This window comes from Spinacia oleracea, chromosome 4, assembly GCF_020520425.1.
Source record: "Spinacia oleracea cultivar Varoflay chromosome 4, BTI_SOV_V1, whole genome shotgun sequence".
Taxonomy (NCBI): Eukaryota; Viridiplantae; Streptophyta; class Magnoliopsida; order Caryophyllales; family Amaranthaceae; genus Spinacia; species Spinacia oleracea.
The window spans coordinates 101084529-101089389 of record NC_079490.1 but is presented as its reverse complement, the minus strand read 5'-3'; the positions used below and the strand labels follow the sequence as shown (position 1 = coordinate 101089389).

Genomic DNA, 4861 nt, shown 5'->3' with positions numbered 1-4861 from the left:
ATTATGCTGAAAATGAGGGGTATTTAGAGGAGGAATGGGTGCAAGGCGCCAGCACACACCAGCGCAGTGCGCTGCTGACGTGGCTTGAATGCCGCCAAAGCAAGGACGCGGGCTCCGTCCTTGTTTCGTCTTGTAGTGTTGTACCTGTTGTACGAATAGTACTAGGTTTGGCATTTTGTATTTTCTTGGAGGTTAAGGCATCATTTACCGTCTAAAAACAAGCCTTTCTCGGGTTTTGAATTCCGGTTTTACGGAACGGGGCCCGGCATGCTCGGTTTTATGGGTCGGCGCCCGAATTTGACTTTCCTTATATGATTTTGAGTGGAAAAGGCCTAGTAAAACCAATGGGATGGTCTACTAGATGAGATTGTACTTGTATTTTGAAATTGGATTCGGAAAGTTGTATTTTGTACCGAGAACCGAAAGGGGAACGGTCTCAGGGGTTGGATTTTGGATCTTAAATTTTGGAAGTATTCTTAGCAATTGGGATTTCCGCCTGGAGTTATTCCAATCACCTAGTAAGGATAATGGTATCGTCATCATCCCAAAGGGAAGACACAAATTAGGTGTCTACACCAGTGGTGCGTAAAGCGTGAAAAGTATATAAGGTCGTCTTCCCGTGCTGGCGATCATTTGGTGATTGATGTTGACGGTGTGCCTACACCGGTGGATAAGTCTGTGGACAACGTGCTAACTGATTTGTTGAACGTTGGTGAGGACTCCGATGTAGACGGGGATGATCTGTATCCAGGCGGACGAGAGTTTTTACGAGATCATCGTTCACAAAATAATTCTACTATTACCCCGGATGTACCAAGGAGTAAGAACCCTCAAGTCTTTCAAGCTGATCCTGTGTCACTTCATGCTGTTGATTCACATTCAGAGCCGCTTATAGAGACAGAGGTCCAGCCACAGGCACAACCTTTGTCCCAGTCAGTGGTCAATTAGGAGGGAGACCAGACACAGCAGGGAGACAAGATCCAGCAAGATCCAGAGATGCAAGGTGAGCCAGAGATGCTAGTTGGTCAATCAGCCGTGGTGACGGAAGAGGAGGAAGACGTTAAAAAGGACAAGGTTGATGGAGGTGGGGGAGAAGAGCCTGGTGCTGGTGAAGGTGGTCAAGTTGGTGTAGGAAAGGAGGTGACCGGACAAGTTGATGATGTCGCCGAAGATGAGGATGATGAAGATGATGAAGAGGGTGAAGGTGAGGATGATGGTGAGGGTGTTGGTGTTGTAGGGAAAGATAACCCTGACAATGATGGCGACGATGATCCGGCTACCGGTACGGGTGATGGCCAAGGGATGGGTGCTGGAGATAAGCCTATTGAGAGGCTAGTGAAAACCTCAGTGAAGGGATGGGTGTTGGACCTGTTGATGAAGAAGGGAAAACAGGGAATGGATGTGTAGATGGTGTTGATGTTTTGAAGGCAGTCGAAATCGGGTGTAAGACGAAAATCAACGTAAAGGCACCCACACCTAAACCTAAACCAAAAGCTCGCAGAGGCAATACGAGATTGAGGAAACTAACTGAGAAAGGGTTAGCTGCCCTGGCCGCCCGCACAGGTCAACAAATAATCAGATTGTCAACACTTGATAGTGCTATCATTACATATGTGGAGGGCTACAATCCTAAAGCGACAGAAGAGTACGTACCAGAGTATTATTAAGTGATTGACTGATAAAAATTGATAGTGCCTGTATTAATATGTTGTAGTTCTGCTTTGCAGGGGGGCTATGCTGATCGAGTGTGATGGGAATGACGCCAATCGGAGGATGTGTGATGAGCGGCATTTATGTCGCTCTAGGCCTAGGATTTTATAGAATTTTATTAAGCTTTTTGATAGTTTTTGCGTAGTTTTGTTGCATTTTTATCCCCTTATTCCATCTTTGTACTTTTCAGGTAAAAATGTTAAAAATGATGGAAAATGGCTGAGAATTGCTCGAACAGGGCCCGTGCGATCGCATGGAATTTATGTGCGTTTGCACGGGTCATCAAAGTTGCCTCCAAAGTCAAGCAGGATCGTGTGCTCGTGCCCCAGGAGTGTGTGTTCGCACAAATTTGGAAAATCGATGCAGGAACTATATGGGAATTTGTGCGATCGCACCACAGAGGAGCTCGTTCGCACGAATCTGGAAAATCGATGCAGGAACTTTGAGTGATTTTGTACGATCGCACCTCAGAGGAGCCCGCTCGCACGGAATTTCGGTGGGCTCGCACTGAATTCCTGTGCGAGCACATGAGGATTTATGAAGATTTGGCCAAGTCAGAACCGTGCGATCGCACAGTTGCTGAGCACGATCACACGGCACGAAGGAGGAGAATCGTCGCTGAGCTCGTTCGCATGGATCACAGCACGATCGCACTGGTGCGATCGCAGCTGGGTATGCCCATTCGCACAGCTGCGCGGGATTCAGTTTTCGGGTTTAAATCTCTTATTTTTGGGGATTAGTATAAATAGAATTTTCTTTATTTTCATTAGAAATTATTTTCATAAATAGATTTTAGGAGGTTTTTAGATATTTTTGCTCTTCAAGCTAGTGTTCTAGAGAGAGAAACTCATTGATTTTCAAGCTTCAATTCTGTAATTCCTTCAACTCTTCTCTTTTTCTTGCAATTTAATTCTTAGTTTCTTAATTCTTGCTCTTGCTTTGTTGTTGATTGTTCTTCAATTCCTTAATTTCTTGAATTCTTGATTTCATTGATTGAAGTTACTTTGATTTTCAATTTGTGATTTGATTGTGCAATTGAACTCTTAATTCTCTTTTCCTACTCCTTCAATTTCATGATTGCTAGTTTAGAACTAATGGATTGCTTGATTTCTAGAATTATTAGTGAGTAGAATTAGGTTAGGGTAAGGGGAGAATCTAGGGGCTTAATTAGGGGAAATTGTTGATTGATTGTTGGTTGATTCATGTGATTAAATATGATTTGATGATAGGATATCCATGCTAGTTGAGTGGTAGTTGCAAATGCTATTCGATTAGATTCACATGGAACCATAGGATAGGTTTGGCAAGAGATTGTGTGCCTATCTTGTGTGATCAAATGGCGGTACCTATTATATGCTAGTTAGTTTAATCTTGGATTAGGCGAGAGCTCTTCCGTGGATTAGACGCTTAGCGTTCCCTATCCGAGAGGTGGCGGGTTCGTCTTTAGATGCCATTTGCCTAGTCACCATTTCGTTGCATGATCACCATTTCTAAATAGTTGAATTCATTTCCCCCGGTTTCCCTAGCCTATCCCCGACTCCCTAACGTTTCCCTTTCTTGATTCAATTTAGCATAATTCTTAGTTTTAGATTCTTAAAAGTGACAATTCAAAACCAAATCCTTGTTCGAACTGACTTTCAAACTCAATAACCACCGTTTCTTTGGGACGATCCCTTTGCTTACCGCTAACCGGTAGTTGAGTGGTTTTATAAATTTTGTTTGCATAGGTTGTTTTCTTTCAACGACGGAAAATACACCTATCAAAATGGCGCCGTTGCCGGGGAACGGTTGTTGTTTTTAAGTTTGTGTTGAGACTAGTTCATCATTAGAAAATACAAAAACATTGCAATTTCGCTTAGCTTTCTTTTTCCTTGGCATTGCTCACGGTTTTTCTTGAGTTTGTATGCTTGTTAGGGGACGTGCTCGTCAAAGGACCCTCCATCCTCTTGACCACGAATTGGAGAGGACACTTAGGAGACTAAGGCATGTACGGTCTAGCTCATCAAGCCATAACAGATTCGCATCGTTGAGTGTTGGTGAGGAACAACAAGAGAGTGAGCAAGTGTTTGAGAACATGGCGCTCCCGGTTAAGAACTTGGGAATATCGGGGGCATTCGAAGCTACATGTGGTATTCAAGCCCCAACAACGGGTGCCAACAACTTTGAGATCAAGCCCGCCTTGATCAATTTGGTGCAAAGCCACCCCTTTTGTGGGAAGAGTAATGAATCACCTCACGAACATCTCAAACAGTTCGAGCACTATTGTGACACAATCAAGCACAATGGTGTTACATCGGATTATGTGAGGTTGACATTGTTTCGGTTCTCTCTACTTGGGCGAGCAAGTGATTGGCTTGACAAGGAGGTCAAGCCCAACTCACTTCGCACTTGGACCGAAGTGACAAGTGCATTCTTAAACAAGTTCTATTCGCATGGGAAGACGTCAGAGTGTCGCCACAAGATTCAATCCTTTGAGCAAAAGCGAGATGAGTGACTCTTCGAAGCTTGGGATCGTTTCAAGGAGTATCAAAGGGAATGCCCTCACCATGGATTCCTAAATCTTTGTTGCTCCAAACATTATACTTGGGGCTGAGTCCAAGTTTGAAGACAAGTCTTGATGCGGGTGCGGGAGGCCCCATTATGAATAAAACTGAGGATCAAATAGAGGAAATCATTGAGGATATAGTTCAAAACTACCAATCTTGGCATGTAGGCACAAGGAATTATGATGGGAAAGGTAGGATTGAAGATGGTAAGGGTTCGGTGTACGCCATAGAGCAAGCACGGATGATAGAGAAGCTTGCCTCACGCTTGGAGAAGCTCGAAAACACACCGAGCCAACCGCCATCACCGTCTACAATCCCTCCTCCCTCGGCCACTCTTCTCTCTAAGGGGAGGGGCAAGGTTAGTTCTTATGGCTCAATGCCTCCGGGCACATTCTTTTGCGAAAATTGTCAAGACTATAGTCATTCCCCCGATGCATGCCCCTTAGTTCATAACTTGTCATTTGTGGATTATGGCCCTTCGTATGAAGGAGAGTTTGATGTAGAATATGCTAATGTCATCAATGAGAGGTCTAGGAATGATAACCCTAACAATCCTAATTTTGCTAGGCAACCTAGAGGGCCCTCCATGTATGGTCCCCACCAAG

General features: G+C 44.3%; 1 non-coding gene across 1 annotated transcript; it reads right to left on the bottom strand.

Moving 5' to 3' along the window:
• Window positions 1-4157: 4157 nt before the first annotated feature.
• On the bottom strand, window positions 4158-4263 carry LOC130460195 (small nucleolar RNA R71). Its single transcript, XR_008920137.1, has one exon. It is a non-coding gene; the product is annotated as a small nucleolar RNA R71 (small nucleolar RNA).
• Between the last annotated feature and the right edge of the window lie 598 nt (window positions 4264-4861).